Raw genomic sequence first — 25,877 nt, 5'->3', positions numbered from 1 at the left:
TCATTCTTCCTCTGGTGAAAATCGAAGTGCGTCAAATGGAAGCTAAATTAGGAAGGAAATCGGAATAGCCAGCATTCGAGGCTTATAAATATCCAAACAGCCGAGAAGGTAAATTCAAACACACCGGTGGGTGTATACTCGAATATTCAACTGCAAATGGAAAACTCGTGAAGTAGTCTCTCTCGACCCCAGTTTACCCAAGTCACCCGCGCCTTTATCTCGCGTCTCATCTGAACACGAAAAATTTATGCGGGAAGTGACGTCCATGCATCGCGTGTTTACCCGCAGAATTATGCTGTACGCGTAATACGACGTATATTAATACCGCGGGCGTAACGTGCTCAACTTCGCCGCCGTGTTGGAAATCCCCGAGAAAATCCGGCATCTCGACTGGGTTTTTATCAAATGAAAAAAGTTCGCCGCGATTTCCAAAGTGGCGAAAACCACACTTTCTTATTAAAATTCTCCTCGCGAAGAGAAACCGCCGAAAGGAGAAAGAAGCGAGCGGAAACTAAATGTTGGCATATCTTCTGTATTACGCTCGTGTCGCATAAACTCACATATACAGGCGCCGCGTTTTTCTATCGATTGATTCGCGGCCCGCGTGGCTGATAAGCGGCGCGGCGTTCCAGGAACCCTTTTTCCGCGCTATCAGATCTCGAAAGGAAAGGCAATAAATTAGAAGACGACGGAACGAATGGGCGTAATTCATCGACGGTTATCAAAAAGTCCCGCGAATCTACAGATAAGTGCAGCCTCGTCGCGTGTCTCTGCACGTGGGAGGAGGTTAAGGACAGTCAGGCGAGACACGAAACAGTTAAAAATATCGCTGGCCTGAACGACGGATCGATTCGAGGACGAGGGGACGTTGGAAGTTGGTGACTTGCTCTTCCAGAAACGACGCCTGCCTTTGACAAGTTCGACGATTAGCTTTGGGAAACTTGACGAGTGGGTTTGGTCGGTTAAAAGTGAGGATGATGAACTGATTCGTCGATCGGGAGTGGCCTCTTGGAGAGTTCCTGGGGAGGAATGATTTATTTCATGGGAAAGTTTCACCGTTGTGAAACTGTGTGTGGATCCAGGGTTTCTGAGGAAAATCAAAGATAATTTTGTATGATAATATACAGAGTGTTTGTCCGAGCTGGCGGTACAAGCGGCAAGGTGGTGACTCTACGTGCAAAAATAAGTGGAGAAGAAAGAATAACACTTTTTCGTATCGGGCTTCGTTTCCGAATAAATCGGCGTTCAAGATCTACCGAGCTACACGTACACTTACACATGGTACACATTGCTGTTCTCATTTCTTACATTAGGTAATACTAAGAGATGCACGTTGAAATAAAATTATTTCCTACCGGCACAATCACTCGACGCGCGAATCGTATCGGTGTATGTTGCCGTATCGACAGAACGACCGAGACTGAAAGTCTCGCACAGGAATGATAACAAGCCACGACTTTGGTGATGTTTATAAATTCAAACGCGACAAGAACTGGTCTACGGTATAATCAAGTAAATATACGCGTTCCTGGTAAATTCTCAACGTTGGTTTATTCGGAAACGAGGCCCGATACGAAAACATGTTATTGTTTTTTTTTTTCGCTTATTTTTGCATGTCGAGACAGTCCCTTGCCGCTTGTACCACCAATTCAGAAACATACAGTGTAAATAATGAAGTCTCTTCAAGAAGATTTAGAAATATTCTACTTGCGTTTTAATATTGTAACATTTTAAAAAACAAGATCTACGTTTCTCCGTAGACATGCTGAATAAGTTGTGCGAATTGTACCAAGGACAATTTCGATTTAATAAAGCTACAATTTCCTTTTTAAACTGTGTGTGTTTTTATTTCATTTCCTGAAGAATCGTACCAGACAAAATGAGAAAACCTTATCTAGAAACTTTAACTATATCAAACATCCACAAAAACAGAACTAAAATAACACAGACGATATTGCAATCATTCTGCAATTATTCAAACGTAAAAGAACGGAGAGTAAAAACCATAACCCTCGAAAACAGCGCTTAACAACCATCGAGACTGGCGTCTCATGAAAACGCCAGCTATCCTTCCTCAGTTCTTAAACCTCTTTTTTCTTGTTTTTCTCCTCCTCTCTGTTCACTTTGCGAACCGATTCGTTCGCGTTCCTCGTTCATTGTGCACAGAAGAGCCGCATGAAAGGCAATTCCACAATGGGGCGACCGACGATCCGGTTGGATCTTTGAATAGAGCCGCTGTTTCCCTGGCCCCCCGTGCCCCGCGCGTCGCGTTCACCCGCCGGTCGAATACGACTTGGAATTAAAAGTGAACGCCGATAGATCGCGAATATAAGAGGCCACGTCACTTCCTATTTCCGGGTACGGGACGATCCCGGCTGGCGTAACGCTGAAAACTGCAATGCGGCTCGTTTGGAATTCGGCCTCGTCTTCGTTCTTTCATGGGCCGCGATGCAGGTGAACGGTTTTCTGGGTTACCGTGGTAGCCATCGCTGCTCTTTGCCTACCATGGAAATCGCGACAAATTTTCGTCCCGTTTCTGATCAAAAGAATCTGCCAATTTTCGCGATAACAACGGTTTCGAAATTCACGGAAGTGTAAAATCATGGAAATGAAAACAGAAGTTATCGACGTTCACACGGGGTAATAATAATTCTAGCATAATCGGATTTACGCGTGGACGTTTAGCGAAATTTACGATCGGTTAATTGCGCGGAATAACGAGACGCCATTTTACGAGGTGTATAATAACCAGAAAAGCGGCAAGTTCCCCGCGCAAATTAGATTTTCCGCTAAGAAGGCGAATTGACTTTCAGCCGTCGTGTAACACATAAGGAAATTACGATGGCGCCAATGGCTCGAGATAACATGCCTATAGCCGCCGACGTCATTTCCTATATCCGGACGCGGGAATTAAAGGTGCACAGATCGACGAGTTCTTTGTCCACGTTGCATCGCGATATTTCTAAATGTCGCTCGTTGCAACTGCACCGGTAATACTGTATCTTTAGGACAAAGTAAAAAATTCATATAGTTACTCTCAGCAACGACTGTATTACCGAAGATAATGCTCGGAATTTCTGACAATTTCGCGAAAAGATCGAGAAGCGTGTTGGGTTTCAGCGACGAGACACTTAATAGTGTCGGTCATTTGCTCGATGTCAACGTTTCTTACGTCAACCTGCATTATATCCTCGGCGATCGTCGCTGCAAAATGCAACATTACACGAAACGAAACGCGGTACGCTTCTTGCTCCGTTGCGCTTCTCTCCGCAAATACGCGTAATCGTCGCGGCAATAAGGTAGGCCTAGGGGCAATAAAATTAATCATCCGTCACGTCACATCCCTGCAGACCATCAACGAACCTTTTAATTTCGCCAGTTAGGCGAAACGATCGACACAAGTTTCGCGTGATTTCGTTGTGGAAGAAAATGTTACACACGGTTATACAAGAGGAACGTGGAAGCGACAGAGTGTCCTTTGTTGATTCAAGATTGCATAGAAAATCATCGAGACAATGTTAAGCGGCGCTCCGGTATAATTAGCTGGTTTAAATAGCAATTTCTTAAGATACCAGATAAAGGTACGCGTTTAAATCCGATCTTAATTCGCCCCCCTTTTTACAACACTGATCCGTATCAACGTCCATGGGAAATGATAGATGACGACAACACACGGAAGCAACTTTGCTCCTTGTTCGTCGCGATCAACAATGCCTTTTCTTTTTTCACCGACGTTCAATGTTGCCGTCCCTTTTTGTCGCTTTAAACGATGCTCTATCTGAGGTTAAAGAGCTAACTTCGTCTTTATAGTTTTTACAGATGGGTGTTTGTAATTTGGTTTAGTCGAGTGATTCTTTGTAAACGATAAAGTGTTAGTTGAGGTAATTTTTAAGTGAGAAACTTCTAAACTGCTCGTTCGTCAAGTTTCTCCTTTATGTAACATTAGAATCTTCTGGAAGTTGTACATTCACGTGCTGGAAGATTGTTGCTCAATCGTTTACTACTTCTCGAACGTACAAAGTGAAATGGTCAATTAATCTCGGGCTTGGAACATTTCAGCTCGCCGGTAATTTAGGAACGATCATCGCGAAATCATTCGAGAACATTTCCTTCGAGCAAACTTAATTAACGTTCACTGCGTGTACTATTAACCTCTTGCTTTAGAATCCTTCCACCGATGCCTGGTATCGTTAACTTCGATATCCCCTTGCGAGAGAAAATTTCCTGGACTCTGATTGCTAAAGTGTTCCGTTTGCATACTGACATTCTTCTTTTCAGTTTTAACCCTTTCTCTGCGGCAGGTTTCGGGAGTAGCGTGTATACTTACTGTTATGATAGGAAATTTTTAACCACGATTGCAAAATTCTCACGGTTTTAAAATTTAGTTTACTGAATTCTTACTAAATTTTCACTTTACCACCTTTGCCAAAGATGGAAGCGCACCGAAAAGCTCCAGCAGTACAATGCAAGAAAAATTCGCCTATAAAATTGTCAAAGCGCCTATAGTCGCCAATAGCAACGAAAGGGTTAAACATCCCAGACACTTAACACTCTGCTCTCCTTCTAAACATCTCAAACGTCAAACCTCACTCTACTTTCCCTTCAAACATCTCTCAGTCCGCCACAGAGTCCGAAAACCTTCATCCCCAATATTACGAAACCAAGCAAAATTCACCGACGAAGAAACTACGAAAGAAACCACGAAACCACCTCGAGCACACCAGAAGACCAACCGAAGAATCTCTAATCTCTCGTCCCCGAAACCGCGACGAAAGAGTGACGAGCGTGTTCCGGAAGCGGGACCGTGAAACACAGGAAAGGGAAAAAGTCGCTACACTCTCCCGAAGGGGTGGAACGTGGATGGTAGCGTGACCGATGGTGGCGCATCGCAAGGGAGAGCATGTTCCTCCGTGGATCGATCCGTAGATCACGGCCGTGCATACGTTCGCCGCGTAATTTCGTGGATGCACGCACGTAGGAAAGCGGACGCACCGAGAAACGCAGGTGGTGGCGTGCAGCGATAGGCGCACAACAGCCTGGCCCGAGCACCGGCGTGATCCATAATGGTGGCGGGTGGTGGTCTTGTGTACACGCGGGGCTGGCATGGCAACGGGGTCGATAAATAGCCCGGCACGGCACCGACTTCCGATTTCATCGTCGATGCCGCCGTGCCGTGCCACGCCGGTATCGCGGTTCTGCGCTGGCATTCTCCCTCTGATCCCTGTAATTCGGCTCTAACGGTCTTGCCCCGCCGTTATTACGCTACCCGCGGACGTGTAGAAAAGATTTTCGTAATTATCCCGAAGATCTTTCCAATTATTAGATACACTACGGGGATGGGTTGGATAAACGTGTGCATAGATCGCGGGAGGATCGAAGCGTGTTCCGTTTGAATTTGATAGTTTCAGCTGGACTATATTTTGCTAAATGCTAAATACTGTGGCGATGACATAATGGTCTTACGTTTTCTTTTTTATCAAATTTAAGAGTTCGTTGGAAATATCGTTACGAAGTAGAAAGTTCTTATTCCTAGGGGTGGCCTAATATTATTGGATGATGAGAAAATTTAGTGGATAGGCATAGATTGTGGAGGGTTGCTGCGCGTTCGTTTGAATTTGGAGGTAATAATGTTGGACAATGAGAAAATGTAAATTACATTACAGGGATCTGCGTGTCGATTTTGAAAGTTGAAATTTAGTATGTAATTTTGTATACTTTAACGTTGAATGGTGGATGATTTATTGTCTGACTGGAATTTTTTAGTTATCGACGAAATGCACATCACTCTTCACAATGTTTCTCGTTGATGTGATTTATTGTCTGACTGGAATTTTTTAGTTATCGACGAAATGCACATCACTCTTCACAATGTTCCTCGTTGATGTACACTACCGGCCAAAAGTTTGGAATCACCTGTTAATTTACATCAATCTTGAATTTGTTATTAATTCTTTATAAACCTGAAATTGCACTTGTGGAAACCAATAGCACTTGACCTCACTTCGATTAATTTCAATGACAAAAAGTTGGTCAAAAGATTCTTAAAATTGCTAACTTTTTTCTGGAAATTTTTGAATAACCTACAATGCACAGTGATTCCAAACATTTGGCCGGTAGGGTATATGGGGAAGTGCATTTAATCAGTTTCAAGGATTCAACTTATAGAAATAGAATTCATCTGAAAAATTTATCAGATCCTTGAATAAAGGGAAAAAAGTAGATTCGTTAATTCATAATGGTACTTTTGGGAATGTTTATATGATATTATTGACTGTTGAAGAAGTATTTAAGAAATACGTTTCAAAGTTCTCGACTTTTTTAATTATCAGGTGTACCTACGTGTGTTTAAATTTATCGATCAAAGCTTCGTGAGTGGAATAATTAAGTAGGCAATGGAGTTGCGATATAAAAGCTGTAGCGCGTGTTATCTTTGAGGAAGTGATACCCGTATCGGGAACTTTTGGAAAATTGATACCGTGTAAAGTACTGCACTGTTAGGTTGCCTACACGGTTTAGTATACCAAATACACGTTAGAAATATTCGAAAGATTTTTCAACGAATAGTATCGACACTTGAACGCTTCTAACTTTAAACACCGATTAGAGAAATTTTGTTCTATAAGTAAAACGAGATCAGAATAGAAAGAATTAGATTACTTAACTAAAAATGTATGAGTTCTACCTTTGTTTATTATTTCCTGACTTTGATTTTCGATTTTGACAGAGGCCATAAACAACTTTCGAAATTTATTCACGCAGAGCTCGATAAGATCTGCTAGAAAGTACCTGAAGTACACTGGAAATTTCTAAATTTTCGCCCGAATATAGCTCGGTATTTGCACAACCAATGATTACCGCATTTCAGAATGATGTAACAAGCGATTACAAATTATACGGCTATTAAACGAAAACACACATTTCTCGGCCGATAATTTACCAAATGAAATAACCAATAGTATACAATCAGAGACTGGAGAATTACTATTTTCTCTCTCCGTTTCCTCGATCCATTCTCCTATTCGATTATCACAATCTTTATTAATCGTATCTTGCATCGACAAATAACAAAACAAAAACGGAGCAAGGAACTGCCTACGTTAAAAATTTGTCAACCAGGCTGCACTTTCGTTAATTACACTCTAATTAATACCGCGCCGCTGTGCCGTGAAAGAGGAATAAAAATCGCTCGGCAACGCCTCGAGATCAGAACGCAGCTGTCGCTTCCTTATCCTCTCAGCAGTTCTCAGAGAGTCGCGTGACATTTAATCCAAAGTACCAAAGGCCAGGTAGAAAAAAAGAAACGTTAATTTCACCGGGTAGCCCCCGCATTTGCAACCTGTCGCGATAGGGGCTCCTTATCAGGTGCGCGTCTCTGAGAAAATGTGGACGCCTATGCATAATCAAGTTCTACGCGCATGTTTCGAGGTGTGTGCGGGTCGTTTCCTCTGCATTAGGTGAACGAGTCACCTTTTAGAATTAATATTTCTTTGGTAAAAGAAAGGTGAAAAAAGAACAAGCGATTCTCTTCGTTGATGTTAAGCGAATTCTGAATGAAAAAGTAGCCTCATTCTTCCTTGCAACGTAGATCCTTGGTACATCGATAAGTAAATCCTCGTTATGGTGTTTGAATTTTTATCAGGTGTAAAATTAACGAAGATCTTACATTTCATGGGTATGAATAATAAAATGCTACGTTTTCAGTATTCAGGGTGCAATTTAAATGGAAGAATTATTCCATCAATTTGATCGTGTACTTTAGTGATTAGTAACGCGATTAACAAGTCAAGGTTTTGTAACGTACTCTTTTAAGAACATGGAAACAACCGTAAGCTTTGCTCAAGCATACACTACCGGCCAAAGTTTGGAATCACCGAGTGTTGCAATTTACACAAAAGCTTCCAGAAAAAGGTCAGCGACTTTGGGAATTTTTTATCACTCGAATCAATCGATACGAGATAAATTGATAAATGTAGAATTGAGATAAACTTCAAATCTATAAAAAATTAGCAACAGATATAATATTGATGAAAAGTGGGAGGTGATTCCAAACTTTTGGCCGGTAGTGTGTATTTAGGTGGAGGGAACGATGGCAAATTCGTGGAAGAATCGTCACTGTAGGGGACGTAATGGCATTATCTTGAGCAGACGCTGTTTAATAATTACCAACGAATCAACTAGACATTCTTAGATATCAGTTGACTATTATCGTACTGTACTTCGAGGAGCTAAAAATTGGGAAAAGATGGGAAGAAAAATAGCGAGACTTTCGTCAAATACGTTGTAATCCTTGTTCGTTTTATTTCATTCGTTTCGTACATCCTAGTTATTTTATTGTATCCTTAATATTCATCACTTTGGCAGAGTTGTACATATATTTGCATATATTGATATATTATTTTTTTTTCTCATGCGTTAATCATTACCCTCCGCGAAATAGGAAGATTATTCCAAGTCTTTTTTCGAGTGATTTTACCATACACCTTCACCGTATGAAGGAAAAAGTCGCAGTTAAAATTAGGAGATCTTGTCGTAAATGAATTTCTCTGATTTTCGTGTAAATTTAACGAAATCAACGTTGTCCAGCCACTATACGCGCTTATAATGTTAACAATCGATTCGTTACATCGAACGAATCTGAATCACCGATACTCCTCACTTTTGAGAAAGGAAATGAGAAGTGGTGGGCAATTTATCGTTCGTTGACGTCGTGAAAGGATCGTAAACCTCCTTTCCTCGTTAACACTTTTCGCTACGATTTTATTCGTAATACCTACTTACAGCTTTCTAAAAATAATTTTACAGACCAACAGCTCATCGTCGTATTTTCCAAAAAATTTTTAAGTCACAAATCATTCGAAATCTTTGAGATTGAGATCATTTTGAAACCTGCGTTCAAACAGGACTATCTTCGATCTCCAATTCAATTTCACGCGAAATACCTAAAACTAAAGTAGAAAACTTCGTCTAGAACGAAAATCGATGATAAAAGTATCGTTACAAATTACTTTTCATTCAACAATAACATCAGTCAACGAAAACCAGCTTTCTTCCCGACGCGAAAGAAAGAACGCACAATTGCAACGTTTCGCCTCTCTTTTCCTGTACGCCACGCATTTCATTAATTAAGAAACGAAATAAGTTACTTCATCGACCGGTGTAAATGCAAAACGGTTTTTGTTCGAGAGTAAACGAAGCAAATCGTCGCTGAGCGTCGTATTTGTAACGGTACCAAGATGTAGTTAATCTCCGATCGACAACAGAAACGACACGCTCCATGGTGCAACCGTGGATGCATCAACCAAGTGAATCTCCTTTGGTGCATCTACTTTCCCCGATTAAAACCGACAACACGCTCGAGTCCCCTAGGCAACGACGCGATCCACTTCGATATTCCACGATGAACCGATATTCGGCCAGGTGAACCATTTGGCTACCTGTATTTTAAGTGTCGCAACATCGCCGCTATTCGTGATTGACACGATCGTTAGGATCGTTAGGAATCGGTAGGATGGAGCTGTTCGACTTTTTTAGTGTGCTTCGTTGGGAAACGATTCTCGTCACGTCTGCTTCGTCTTCCACGGTGTTTGCTAATGGTGAATCGATCCAATTGAAACGGTGAAGAGTTTTGTAAGAGATCGAAAGTGGAGTGTGAATCGTTCGAAAGTATTTGGAACGTTAAATATTAATAATTTAATTTCAATATCGAGGAATCTCTTCTTCGCTGTGAATTTGAAAGAGGTTAAAGGATTCTCTTTAACCCTTTCGCTACGGTCAATTTTTAATCACGGATGCAAAATTTGTTATTTTGGCTGTATCGTTTTAAAATTGAAGGAATAAAGGAGCAAAGGATGAAATTAGAGTAAGCAACAGTAGAGTGCGAGAAAATATCTAAAACGCCTGCAGGCGCGAACAGTAACGAAAGGGTTAAAAATATTTTACATACAAACTAAAGATTGAATAAGTATTCTACAAAATTAAAGTCCCTCCTTTTTTAATATTTAATTTCTTCTGGAACGTGTTGGGCTCATTGTAACCTGTAAATTACGTCTTCCCTATATTTAAAATATATTAATTCCCTTTACGACACAAATTCACTACCGTAATATTGCACCGACATATTTAAAATTTTTTCTCTCATGCCAAATTTAAATATTACATTTTTCAAACTTCCAAAGCTGCTCTACTAAATACAAGAACTTTGTAATTCGAATCTTTCATTTCTCTGCCGTTTTACCGAAGTAACGACCAATTTCCAAAATCCATTCGTCTCGTTTCTTTCGCCGTTCGAATGTTTTATTTTCCTCAAGTCAGCGGCTCGTTCCAAAATCACGATCACCATTTCTAGAGTACCAGACTAAACGATACTAATGAGCAGAAGTGGTCGCCGCTGCCCACGGTGAATCGGTATCCAGCAAGTGATGGCATTGCAAGATCCACGATTATACACCGCACATCTGTGAATTCTTCCAGTGCCAAGACCCGCCAGAACCTTTCCGATGCCCTTGATCTTCACTTCCTCCTCCGCTTTTCCCTCGTTCACCCGTCAATACTTGTGCAATACATTTCCCATTCTATTTTCCTCTTATTTTACGCCGCGCTCTCGCAGCACGTGCTTCTTCCCGCTACCACGAAACCGTTTCCTCGAGTATGCATGTCGTTCCAAGTTCTTGGATAAGTGTTTCCTACACCGTTACTTTAACGTATCTTGTTCGTTTCCTTTTTTCCTTTCCTTTTCCACCGAGATAAAGGAAGTTTGCATTTACGTCATTAGCTTGTACATTCACTTTCCTCGACACCGATTTCTTACTCCTAGATCCAGGTAATTTCCAACTGCAGAAAATTCACCGCGATTGAATTGTAAATGAAAAATAATGGGAAATAGAAGTGTAACGAAATTAATACTTTTTTTTTATCGTTTTCATAGCGAAACATTGGAATACTGTGAATTTTTCAGAAAATATTGGAATGCCACAATTTCGAACGAATAAATCGTATTTTTCTACTGCTCTCATCTTACAAAATTTTCTATTAAAAGCTCTTCAGCACCTCTACGGTAATTAATGCGAAACAAAATTACTCGAGTTCTAATTACAATTAAAATTCAGACTGAAAGGGTGAATCCACTTTACCTCTGCAAAAATTTCAACTGAAAGAAGTAAAGCAGGCGAATTCTAATCTCGCGCTGGCGATGACAATCGTCCACAGAAATTCGCTGGAACTTCAGAGGAACGTGGATCGTTTCGATCTACGCGGGAAACTGTGTCGAGGTTTCGCGAAACGAATTCAACGGAGAGCATTTTTCTTTTTTTTTTGTGTGTGGGCGACGAGATTTCGCAAGCGATTTTGCGAAACGCGTTGTCCTACAGGTAGAGCGTCGCCGAATGATTTAGCCACCAGACAACGAATCGATCACGAATTGAAAGCCAACGAGCCGATTTTGCTACGATTTCGAGGGATCTGGTACGGATGCCAGTCAAACGGTGAATCAAAGCATTCACGTCTGTGAATCGTTCGCCGAAAAATAAATATAGCTCTATTTCGACCAGAACAACGTTTCAAGATTAATGGTAGCTTTATTTAACACGGAGTACGTTAAAAGTGTGTCAACATTTCCTCCAATTATTGCTCGATAAAACTGTTGTCAAACTTCAAGTATGAAAAACATATGAGTTTATTGTAAAATCTTCAATTTCTGTTGGTACAAGTTTCGATCTTCTAACTGTGATATTTGTACTATTTTACATAACTATAATACTCCAGCTTAAAATGGAAAATTATGCGTTAATCTGAATTTAAGATTTAACGACGTTAGACTAACGATTGCAAACTTATTTCAAATTCACAGTAATCGTAGTTGTCAAGTAAACTAGTATTTCACTCACGACAGGCTTAACAAAATATCAAGATCGAGAGACAATTACACCGAGAAATAAACAAAACAAAATACTGATATCTCAATACAACTATCAAGATTCTTATCCAAGCTAAGCTATTCTGCTCAATTAGAAACTTACTCGACTTTAAACTGCAGGTATTCAGATATAAAAAAAAAAAATCACGCCATTTAAACACGAACGAAACACAGGTTCGTTAAAATGATCTACAGGAAGCAATTCTTCCTGATTAAAATAGCGTATAAATTACCAATTGCACAATAATCGTGCAAATTCTCTACAACAAACATATTTACATATTACCCAACAAAAAAAAAAAAAAAAAGAAAGTAATCTAAATAACAGTCGCTCCAGACTAAAACCGATCGATATGAAATTGCAATTATTCATAGCGAGGATCGTTTGGACGAGCGAAAAATCGACAAATTACCCTTCCGGACTGTGGATCACCGGAGAGCCGAGTTAGAGTTACTCAAAGCTAATTATCCTTTGCAGAATCGAAGAGAAAATTGGCGGCCGCTGCCAAGGTGTATGTAGCGATCAGGCCACAATCGACGCAATTATCACGGCTGCGCAAAAAGCCGGCCGCAGTGGCGAGGTCGTTTATAGTGCATGATGAACGACAATAACGATTCCGCCGATAGAGTCGTCACAAGTTTCCCTCCCGTCACCACGAAAACTCTCTTTTACTTCCTGTCCGACGTCCACCGTTCAATTATCGCCGCTTCCATTTTCACTTCATCGTTCTTTCCAACCTATTTTCTCTCTCTCTCTCTCTCTCTGTTTCGCCGAGTTGTCGTTACGATTCCAACACGCGATAAATCGAAACGAAAGAGTCCTCGCGTTTGCACGATATCGTCGAGCGTCGCCGTCGTAAGTTGCGAAGAGATTATCGCGTGAATCGACGAAAACACAATGAACGAGGAAAATGAATTCGCCTGCTCATGGCCGTTTCGAGAACAACAAAATTTTACAGCGTTTAGAAGCGAGAAGTAAAACGAGCGTTTTCTGTCAAGCGTAAGACGAGCCTTTCGAAGAGTATCGTTTCGCTCGGTGCGGCTTGTAATCGCGAGGATTGATGCGCCGAGCGATTTTTAGATGCTGATCGAGCTGATCGATCCGTGTAAAATTCGAAGGCGGGCATAATATTTTGCTAGTTGAGTCGAATTTGTTATCAAGACGTTTGAAATTTTTGTGAAAATACAGCGTGTGTGATTTAAATTATTGCTGACTTTTTCTGAAAATTAGTCAATTGTAATTGTATCGAGTAACTGTTTAATAAATATCCTTGAAAAAAAGAAAATTTGTTTTTTATTCGTAGAATAGAACCTAACATAAAGTAAATTTTATGTATTCAAATTGTTTTTAACGATATCAGTGAAACGAATGTTAAAGAATCGTCGACTTGATATTTGTGCATAACTTTGGAAAGAACAATTTCAAACATCCTTGAGCCACGTGTCTGCCTTCCACGCGTTCCCAATTAACTCTAATGCATCATTCTTTCCATACAGGCTGTCATAAATTCACAAACTAAAAAGCAAACCTTTGCGTATTATTTCGCAAATGAATTACAACACAGAAACCGAATGTAAAAAATGTTTCATTGAAAACCACTAACTCGGTATCAAATTCCAACCAACCCATTCAATCTACAAAAACAACAACACCAATGTTTATTCAAAAAATTCGCCTATCGAACTCTCTCAAATTTTCAACAACATAAAAAAAATACCTCAGAGAACAATACCTTTTTCCGACCATACCTCGGCAGGACCGCAAAGAAGACTAAAAAGAAAGACGCAAACCTAAAGAACGATATCCAGCGATACTGATAATCGAACGTAGCAGCGGAAAGAAGGGAGAAGAACGCTCTCGGTGGTGGTACTTTTTCACAAAATTCGACTGGAAGCAACACCGATACGATTCCCTGTTATCGCGACGATAACCGTGCAAATCTAATCAGAGCGGGAAGCAACGTGTGTTCGACGCGTATGTATACCTGTGTCCCAAGCGAGGAAGGACGATCGCGTAAACGAAATAAGAAACGGCGCACGGGCCGAGCGCGGCACACGAACTGAACACGAAAAACCGGCCGGACCCCCCTCGTGAAACTTCGGTACCGGTCGCCTGGTGTCGTTCCGGCATGTGCGGCGTTCCATTCGGTTCCGCTCGGTTCCGTTCCGTTCCGTTCCACGGAAACCACGATACTGACGAGCCTCGAGGCCTCTCCTGCGCCCTCTGCGCTCTCCTTGTCGCCCCCGATAACGTGCTCTCTCTGTCTTCCTTGCCCACGTTTCTCCCCTCGATTCGACCACGTCTTCTTTGACCCTGTTTTTTCACCTTTTCTTCTCTCTTTCTGCCTTTTTATGGACGCACGGATGTAACCTCCCTCTTCTCCCCACGACTGTGCTTTTCTTAAATGATTTTCGTGTGGGTTTTCTTTCGTGCTCGGTTTGTTTTGTACGTGGGATTTGTCTTGTTTCGCGTCTTTTCGAGAGAGTTGAAGCCAGGTGGTTGGTTTGTTATATGAAATTTCATTAGAGAAATATTTTTGCTACAATTTCGTAACTTTTCACTTTGCTACGAGCGTTTTTTTTTTTCTTTCCTTTAGAATGGAATTTTTGTATTTCCTTGCTTGCTCGATTGCTCTCTTTGCGAAAAGTATCTGCAATCTGTTCTTAGTAGTTTGCACTTTCGTTTGGAATTCTTACTGTTACGTACCTTTGTCCGTCGTTCTCTCCTCCCCGGGCTAATTCACTTGCTCCCCCATTTTACCGCCACAGCAGCTCGTTATTTTTCACTCAAACAGACCAATCGATTTTATCCTCCACCGCCTCTCTTTCATTTATACCTTACCCTCGAGCTCTTCTTCTATTTTACACCACCTACCCATTTCTCGTTCCATTGCTATCTCAACACTGTTCGTTCTACTCTTTTAGAGAAAAGCTCCAGGATAAGTTTCTTTTCCTCGACTATCGCGGCGTGGTGCGCGAAGAATTTCCAAACGACTGGTTGAACAATCAAAGAACAATAGTATTAGGATACGTGTCGATTCGCAAAAAACGGTGAAATTTACACTCGATTAACATCGTTCTGCAAGCACCTTGCAACTTCTCCCTGCTTCTCAGACAGAAACCATCAAGGCGACAGAATAAAATTCGCCGAGTGAGTTAAAAGCCATCCCAAAAAACGAATTCTGCTAGCGTAAGTGTATAGCAAACAATGGAAATTAATCAAAAGGCGACTAAACGGATACTGCTGAATATACGAATAATTCGTACTTCATATCATTTCTCCTGGAACTTTTTCTATAGAGTAGTACGAGGACCGTTCGATAACTAAGAGACAAAGGCTTTTGCTTTAATACGTTCAATTAATCTCACAATTTACCTATTTTTCAATACAATTATACACTTGTGCTAGCTCTACCAGCTTTTTCGTACCAGCAGAAAATTCTTTATCTTCAAGTTTAAGCCAATTTGTGCACGTTTGTTTTCACTTCGTCGCTGTCACAAAAACCTGCCAGCCTAATTGTTCCTAATTTTTTTATACGTATACCAGAAGAAATTTTAAATTGATAATAGAGCTGTCAACTTACGAATCTTTGTCTCTTCGTTTACCAAATGACCCTTCAATATCCACCCCTTTACATTGCAATTTACCCAACCTGAATATCCCGTTAAAATACTTCCTACTACCCTCTCAGTCCCTCCAACTATTTCCTTACCACAGTTCCACCATGTTTCTCTAACTAAATTCATCAGCTGCTTCCTCCTAACCTCATCAACCGCCGTCCTGACCATGTCCACGAACCACCCGACCTTACCGCGACTCTTCCGTTTCCCTCGTCGTCCCTCTCACCTGGCCCCGTCCCACTCGCTCCCTTTCTCTCCTCCTCCTCCTCCTCCCTCTCGCTTCCCTGTCTCGCACGACTTTCGGCCGCCGACGACTGACCGAGACTGACGAGCCGCCGCGCGAGCGAGCGTGTCCGCGGGGGTGGCCGTTCGCCGCGACTGCGCCCCTTTTTTCGCCACGACCACCACCACCACCCCACTCCGGCAACTAGCCCTCGGGCATCCGCGCAAAGTACGCGACAACACCGTGCACCTTCTGCGAACGGGACTAATTTTCCCCGTTTTTTCCTTCCTGCCCTCGCCACAGGTAATTTGCCGCGTCGTTGCTGCTGCGAAATTGTTTGCGAACGACCGCTTCTGCGATTCTGTACTACCGTGTTGCGGTACCTGGAGATTAGGACTGTGTGGAGAGTTTTTGGTTTTCTGCGTGAGTGTCTTATGCTTGGGGCACTCACTCTGGGGAAAATTATGCTTGCTGTGATTACGGTCAATTTTGGGTCGGTGAATTTCTTTTTTGGGATATGACGTTGTTGATTTACTTAGGACTGTGGAGAGTTTTGGTTCTCTGTGGGAGTGTGTTATGCGTGGGGCACTCACTCTGGGGAAAATTATGCTTGCTGTGATTACGGTCAATTTTTGGTCGGTGAATTTATTTTCAGATATGAAATTTTTAATTTACTTAAAAAGACAGCAGAGTGTTTTAATTTTCTGCGTGAGTGTCTTATGCTTGGGGCACTCGTGCTGAGGAAAATTATGCTTGCTGCATTTATGGTCAATTTTTGGTCGGTGAATCTTTTTTGGGGATATGACGTTTCTGATTTACTTAGGACTGTGGAGAGTTTTGGTTTTCTGCGTGAGTGGTCTTATGCTTGGGGCACTCGGTCTGAGGGAAATTATGATGGCTGCACTCTGTCTGAGAATAATTATATTTACTGCACTCATGGTGAATTTTTGATCGATAAATTTTCTTTCATGCAAAACTTTTTGTTTACTTTGAAGGCCAGTGGAGAATTTTAGTTTTCTGTGTGAGTGCCTTTTGCTTGCTGCACTCATGGTCAATTTTTGGAAGGTGAATTCTTCTTGAGATGCGAAACTTTTGATTTACTCAAAAGGAGAGTGAAGAATTTTATTTTTCTGTGTGATTGAGTTACATTCAGAGGAAAATTCTTTTGGCAGGTCTTCAAAATTTTGTATTCTTCGAGGACGAGTAAGTTTCTTTGCCTTGGAGATTCTTCTCCGGATTTTCGAGCAAATAAAAATCGTAGGATGCTAAATCTGGACTGGAAAGTCGATTTCGTAGCTCGGTAAATCTACATTCTTGAATGCTAGTTTGAACTGCGCGCGCTTTATGCACCCTGCAGTCGTGAAAATGCAAATTTTTGCTTTTTCAAATTCACTGAATTTCAATCGAGTTTTGTACAGATATACCCAAATGTCACAGTACTAATTTGCACTCGTACATTTCCTGACTTTATGCGTACAATTTGCACTGAGTTCTTTATTCAACATTAGCGTTGGAAGATTTATATTTCGAATTTTTCGAGCATGTAGGATGTAAATGCAATAATTTTTTATGGAACTCTCTTGGAATATTTCTGGGTAGTCAAATTTTTTAGGAATGATTTCTAATCTCTTACAAAATTAACTCAGAAAATTGAGGATTCACTTTGCTCAAAACTAAATTTGCAAAAATTCTACAAATGAGCACTGATTGTTAGAGACTCCCGAATACAGTGTCAAAAATAAAAGAACGTATCGAATTTCTACGAAAATTTCGCGTACAAACGCGAAGGCGCGAAAAATCGTGGAATCGTAATTTCATAGAAACGGTCTTCGCGTGTCTTATAATATGCTTCGTTAAAGCAACGTTTGATAAACGTGATTTTTGTGGAAACGACGTGGACAAATTAAACCAAGGAGGGGAAGAAGTCACGCAGAAAAGTAACCGGCTGCGTTGAAACATTAATCGTGTTGTACGTTTGCCGCTGGCTGAGGGAAATCGTGCAATTTTTAAACGACAAATTCAGAGTGTTTCGTTAACCTTCTTGCACGTTACTTCGTAATTATCGAAGATATTTGCACGAGCTTCGTTTAAACTTCACATTTAACATTCTGAAATCTTAAATTCGTGTTAAATAAATTCTGAAATTCATATTCGTTATACTTCAGGCGTATTTTATTTAAGCCCAATGCATTCAAGAAACATTTATCCAACGATCCATAGTTATTTATAAAATAACACAATACTGCAGGAAATTTTCCTTGAAAGAATTTGAAAAATTTAACACACAATTCCACGTTTACATATTTGCAAGAAGAACACCTCTTCTGTTTTTAATAAAATATAGACACTGTTGTGCACTGTGCATGTCTGAATGGTACATCTTTGGAATCAATTTCTACGATAGCGAAGAATTATTCACGAATGTTTCATTCTACACCCCTCATACAGGAATACAATGTATTTACGAAATTGTTAACTTATGCAGTCGGAAATGTACAGTATAGATTAATCAATTTTTAAATCGAAAATTTTTGAATAAATCATATTTTCAGATACTTCAACCTTACCCAAGAAATTCCACAAAACTACCCTTTTAAATCTCTCACATTTTTAGCCACTTCAACCTTACCTGAGAAATTCCACAAAACTACCCTTTCAAATCTTACAAATTTCAATTTAAAAAGTAACTCGTCATTCATGCTGTTAAACTATAAATTCAACGTTCGTACATTTACCTAAATCAAACTGCCTCCATTTTTACCCAAGTTGAATTTTCATGGAAATTTTTATAACAGAATATATAAATTTTCTAATTTAAAAAGAAAATTAATAACTCACCACCATTTTCAGACTAATTTAACTTAATTTTATCTGTCAAAAGATAAATTCAACATTCCTCCATTCACCAAAATCAAACTACCCCAATTTCCCTTCTATCAGTGAAACCTCTGATGATCGTAAGGCGAGAAAAAAGGACGAAGGAACGACAAACCGTTCCCATAACAATTCAACGTAGGCGATTTGCACTCGTTGAAAAGAATGGAAACCTGCGCGGTTCCCCGAAAACAGAGTACAGTATGCAGACACGTGGTTCTCGGCGAGAAATTGAAACAAGCGCGAGGAAAAGAAACGGGCAATTCGGGTCGAGAAAACTGGAACGTCCACGTTCCGCCCACGCGTCTCTATCCGCGATCGATAGTAACACGTCGCTCGGACTATATACACCGGTGGCATAATCAATACGGACTGATATATCTGTAATAGGAGCGAGAGACAACCGGCTGTGGGGAAAGGTGAAACGGAGAAGAGAAATACCGATGATAGATCGTTGACGGACAACCACACGATACAGCTTGTCGTTTCGTCGTGAAAATTGCGTGCTGATCGTTCCTTTCTCGTCGTTCTTTGAACGAGCTTCTTGTCCTTTCCGTTTAACCCCTTTGCCTTGGAAGGTAGAGTCAGGCTCGTGAGACAGATTCTGGGGAAGGTGTGAGAAAGAGAGTTAACGTCGAATATCGGTGAGAAAAAGTAACTTCAATTTTCAATTTAATTTCAATTCTAATTTTGCAAGATCGAGTATTGTCAAATTTTAACCCTTTCGCGACCAGCGCCGGTTATATCCGGCATCCACTAAATGCTTCACACTGTCTAGCGCCGGTTATATCCGGCATCTACTAAGCGCGTCGTTTCAACAACTCAAAGTGAAGATTTATTGCTGGATTTATTTTAAAAGGCCTCAACAACATTCCCTTTATTCAATACATCCTTAAGTCCTCTGCTGTTCCAACGAAATCTTCGAAGATTTTACACGGACACACTGGGAGTTCGAAAAACACGAGACACTCACGGTGTGCACTAATGTTTCAACAACTCAAAGTGAAGATTTATTGCTGGATTTATTTTAAAAGGCCTCAACAACATTCCTTTTATTCAATACATCCTTAAGTCCTCTGCTGTTCCAACGAAATCTTCGAAGATTTTACACGGACACACTGGGAGCTCGAAAAACACGAGACACTCACGGCACGACGACACGTCCGTTAGTGGCGTACTGATTGCCTAGTTCCACCGTCGCGAAAGGGTTAAGTAATGTATAATAAAGATTCTCCTACTTCACACAGTATTAAAATAATAAATAATTGAGAGTTAACTTTGATTGTAGATTTTTATTTTAAATTTGCAAATTTGGGAATTGTCAAATTGTAAATAACGTGTAATAAAGCTTTTCTTATTCTGCACAGTGTTGAGATAATAAATAATTTAAGTTTATATGGATAGTCAGTGAAGGAATTATTAGTGAAAGGGTTAACATTAGAATTTGACGTGAATTTTTATCTTCACACAGTGTCAAAATAATAAATAACTTACGTTTACAGGTATAGTCAGTAAGGAAATGATAAGTCAAAGGGTTAATACTACAGAAAAACTGGTTGGATTGAAATTAACAAAAAGTGAAATTTTTTAAATAACTAGATAATTGTAAAATTTTGACCGAATGGAATATTCGTAACAGATAATTTCGCACTGCGGTGAACGAACGGTTCATTAATTACTACATTAATTACAAGGTGTTAAAAAGTATTTTCACGTTTAAAACGAAGAAGAATTATTAGACTCTTTTATAAGAAATTTCAATATTTCCTTTTAATTTGCAATTCTACATTTCCTTCCAATTTGTAATAAATTTTCAATTAAACGATTTAAGAATTCTACATGTCGTTTCATGAATTTGTAATAAATCTTCAACTAAATGATTTAAAAATTCGTTCTATGAATTTTTCCGTTGCAATATATCAGGATTTTACGATGATTAATTAGCTACAATTAATAAGTTCACGTTAAATTGATTTTAATTAGGCGTACAGCACACAAACTTAATTAAACTATAACTTTTACAAACATAAAGAAATTTATGGACTCTTTGAAACAACTCTTCTGAGTATTAATTAAAATCGTAAATTTATTTCATGGAAAATTGAAAATGAAGTATTCTTAAGGTATCAAGTGAACGTAATTAAAATCAATTAACTAGTTCAATTACACTGCAAAAAGTTCTAATTTTTTCGAAGTACCTGAAACTGTTCTATCGATAAACATGACATTCTTTCATATGTCTGCATAATAATTACTTGAAATAAATATTGCAATCAGAAAGTTGAAATTCTTGACGAACCATCGACCGACGATAAGGTTTACCGACTACAGGTAGATTCATAAGCACTTTTAAGCGTTCATTGTGCTTTTTTCGTTATTAATTTTACCGTTCGCGCATCTGCAAAATGTTATCACAAAGTCTTACATGTTCTGAATCGCGATATGCCCGTCTATATTCACGAAATTTCCATGAAATTGCGTTTTAAAGAAATATTACCGACTTATTTCTCGCTACCCTCTTCAAGTATCAAAATCGATATGCTCCTGATAAAGAAAATTACGAAAGTATTATATTTCTAAATATAAACAATCGTAGAAAATTTAATTTATCTCGTGTTCTTAATAAAAGATAAATAAAATAAGCAAAGCACGTGAATTTTTCACACGTTTAATTGACATTTCCTTTTAGACTGACTTTCTTAAAAAATATTAAATAAATATCTCTTAAATATAATTGCATTTGTCCAATAATGAATAAATAATTTTTGCTATGTTTCTAACATGTTCAGTAAAACCTAAAGAATTTTACTATTCAAAGATATATTTGCAATTCTATTTCACGCAACTAAAACGACCAATTTTGGTAATATTAAATACATTATATATCAACATCGCTATAATTAACGTAATAATTTATTATTAACAATCCTACATAATTCTACTCTACCTTCCACGATTTTCTAGTTGGACATTGCATGCATGTATTAATGCCATATTCTAGTATAATTAAATTTCACCAATTTACGTTCCTGCATAATAGAACAAATGCATTATTTAATACAAAAGATGAACATTGCTGAATTTCAATCGGAACAGTATCGATGCAGGGTAAAATAGGCGAAAGTAAAAACTTTCATCGCAAAATTCTAATTTACGGTAGTATCCTTTAGATAAAAATTCTAAAAAAAAATCCACTGTACTTACGAAAAATTGCGAAATTTCATCGCGTAAAGAACGCAGAACAAACACGTTCGGCTGAAGAAATTCGCATATCGGAGCAAGACAGCGCTGAAATTCTTGAAATCGCGACAATGGCGAAACTTATGCTACCTCCTTCGGTATCATATGTTCCTGCTACAAACTCGTGATTTTAGCGAATACTGTAGTGGTAGGACTCGCAAATTTCCGCTACGACAATTCTATGACGTCACATGGATTTTTGAAAGCGCGGGAAACAACGAATGCTTCTTCGATCGCTATAATTCCCTAATACAAAGTGTGGATTTTTGCAACACTTGTAGACAAAATGACTGACAATTCCTGTTCCGCGATTCTTAGAGCTGTCGAGACGCAATTCCATAAATTCGCGAATTGCCAAAATTCATTATAATCCTCTTCGGAGTCCTTCGATCTTCTCAAAACAATTTCACTTTTATTTTTTACTATATCTAATAATTAAGTATTAGATATTATTATCTAAATTATTATCTAATAATTGTATCTAGTCGCAGGACAAGACAGACGAATAAATAAAGTAAAGAACGAACGTGTCAACTGAGCACGCTATGAATAAACCTAATTACTACTCCACAAATTTCTCTAAACAAATAAAACTAAAGAATTCCTATTATCGTAGCAAGCTCAAGGAACAGTTTTCCCAGCGTTCAATTATAATCGCTAAATACGATGCTCTATTATAATCAACAGTAAAATATTAAAAGGCCTCCCGTCCGATGTGCAAACTAACAATAATTACATTATTCTATTAGTTTCTTCAACCTAACCTCATCCATGTACACATACACACCTACCTGCTGTATCAATTACACGAATACACCAGTGGAAGTACAGTAAGCTCGATTCGAAATTGCATCGTTAGACCGTAATCTCATCGAACGCATCGCGTAATTTCTTTTCTCTTTAGCACCATCGAACAAGTACACGGAAATGAAAGAATGAAAGAAAAAAGAAGACAACCACGATACCATTTCGTTTCGCGGAATTCCACGCTAATTACACCACGCATCGAATATTCATGTTACAATAATTCCATGCAACTAATGGCGGCCGTGACCGTAAATTAAGCCGACGATTTTCGCGGCCTGTCGATTTGGCCTTGCGTTGAACGTTGAAGGTAGCCGCGTATCGTGTGCAAATATTATCACAATCAGTCGCGTGGTGTTGCATATTATCGTCTAGCACGGTTACAGACACGAGACAATAGTAACAAACCTGACTGGCCGGTGTTACAACGTGTCGTTACCTTATGCATTTTGTAAAATGCAATCAATTATTCATATATGCACGCTCGAGGTGAATGGGCACACACGCGAGAGGCAGAAGGAGAAAAACGATGGATTTCCACGATTTCTCAGGCCGGACTTGTTTACCGGGTTTAAAGGGAACCTAGGACAAGAGGTGATGCACGCTGATGTATCGGCGGTTATGTAACTTTTTTGCAATTACACACGCGATTACGGTGATAAGAGGGAAGAAAGGGATGCGCGTTTGAGCGGATAACGGACACCGCGGGAGGAAGCAAATATTACGCGTGTAGATTCGATTAGCACGGTGTTTCTAACAAACGCTGTCTGAGGAATCTGCGAGTGTAGGTAATTGTAAGGTAGATTTCATTTGCATAAACTATCTTTCCTCGCAATTTTTCTTTTTTTTCTTTTCGTTCCGGTGTTTGTTGGAATTTCTTTGGTGGAAAATGTTTGGTCACTTTTCAAGTTTCTTTAGGTTAATTTTAGAAATGCGTCCAACTCTATTTTTTCATCGAAGTTTTGTGTTTGGGTGATTATTGGAATTTCTTTGGTGGAAAATGTTTGGTCACTTTTCAAGTTTCTGTGTGTAGATTAATTTTAGAAATTTGTCGTTGGAAAACTGGTAATTTTGATGTTGGTAGAATTTTTTGTTTCTTGAGAGATAATTTGCAACGATGATTATAACAATTTCGCAATTGGAGTAACGGTAATTTATATGTGGCGACTGTAGGTAATTTTAAGGTAGATTTCACTAGCATTCTAGTCATCTCCTATTGCAATCTTTTTATGTAAAATTTATGTTGTACGATTATTAGAATTTCTTGGCTGGAAAATGATTTCCCGATTTTCGCATTTGTTTAAATAATTACGGAAATGTGTCGTTAGGAAACTGGTAATTTTGACGTTGGCAAATTGCTCTGTTTTTCTTTCAGTTGATTCATAAAAATGTAGTACCGTAATTATGTTAATTTTAAAATTAGTGTAACGGTTAATATATATTCAATATTGTAATCATGTGAAGTGATGAATAATTAATTCGGAGGAAAGAGAAACGTGGTAATATATACCAGGAATTTTATTCGATAATTAATTTATGTACGAATAAAAATGAAAGTTTGGCAATCTTCAAATTATCAAAATGACTCCAAATAAGTTACTTCAGGTACTCAAACTACAAAAGACATTTAAAACTCATCTTACTCGCTATAAACAACTAAGAAAAAATCAAAGAAATCCCATTCTTAATCTTCCCAAAATAGCACTTAATCTACCCAATTAAATCCACCTTTGCTTCAAAAATATTCTCCAAATTTTATCCATCAGACAGGTAAAAATAAAAATGCAAACGTGGACCATCTTTTTCCTCCTCCATATCAAATTATAACATTTCCAAAATATTCTTAAACTGTTAGCTGCCAAAAAAAACACGAACGCAAAAGTGGACAATTTTTCCCCCTCCGCGAAATTAAGCGAAATCGGGGAGAAATAGGATTGAAGAACTTCTCAGGTGTGTTACGGGGAGGAAGAGCTCGCAACGTTGATTTACTCGCTCCTGTTGGAGGCAAGCAGAAGCTTTATCTTTATCACCGGTTCGCACGGTCTGTAACGGTGCTGAATTCTCCCGGGATCGGTCGCGTTAAGCGACGCGAGTGCATGCAGGATGCAAATTCGCCTGACGTACCCTCGGAATTCGACGACGCTTCCGCCGTCTTGATCGCGGTTCACCGGGAGAGTTCACGCCGAGCCGCGACCAACTCTCGCATTTACATCAGAATAAGAGCGAAAAGAAAGGAGCACAGCTACCTCCGACATGGAAATTACGAGTGCCTCTTCGAGGGAAACGCGTCGATGAATTCCTCTTGTCGGCTCGATTGAAACTTACTTACGTATAACTGTCTTTGAACTGATCGACGATTTACACTGTTTTTATGCGATAAACTGAGGAAAAACTGTATCTTTGATATTCTGTGAGACGAGATTAAGTGATTATTAGACTTGCATATCTTTATAAATTACTTTTCTGTGATGAATTATAGAAAGTATGGAGGTCTGTTTAACCCTTTCACAATTTAACTCAGGTCTGTTACTGTTCATAGATCTGAGAAACTATCTTTTTCTCTGTATTCCTTTTTTTTTTCATTTATCAAGGTAAATAAAATTAAGCAAACAAGTTAATACACCGTGGAAAAGTCCTTCGTGAGTATTTATACATATTTAAATAGCAAAGTGCACTTTGCAATATTTTTCCCGACGAGAAAGCGATAAATTTAAATGATAAATGATTAATTTTGAAAAAATGATAACGAGGCTTTCTTTAATAACAAACAATAGTATATTTTTAATACACAATTTACCATAAATCTCCCGACCTTTCGAACAAATTCTATAAGAAGCTCGGCGAAGCTTCCAAACGAAAAATGTTTCGAAAGAAAAAGGATCGCGTTGATCATCGCCGATTCCCTCTATCCCTCTGTTTGCGCACACCGATATTGATCAATCGTGTTCCATATCCGATCAGACACGGAGAACTTGCGAAATTTCTTTACAGAGAATCGCAATCAGTGCAGCGGCGCACTTGAAATTTCTGTACATATAAGACCCGATGGAAAGTAACGAGGCAACTTAAGTGGCCTTTTGTAAACGTACTTTTACTGAAACAGGATGACAGCCTTCGAGGAATTGTCTATTGCACGCTCCGATACATCTCTCTCACATTTTTAACGAAAATTAAACGAAGATCTAGGTAAACCAAAATTTCGAA

This window comes from Habropoda laboriosa, unplaced genomic scaffold (genome assembly GCF_001263275.1).
Source record: "Habropoda laboriosa isolate 0110345459 unplaced genomic scaffold, ASM126327v1 scaffold95, whole genome shotgun sequence".
NCBI lineage: Eukaryota > Metazoa > Arthropoda > Insecta > Hymenoptera > Apidae > Habropoda > Habropoda laboriosa.
Note: the sequence above shows the minus strand (reverse complement) of the source record.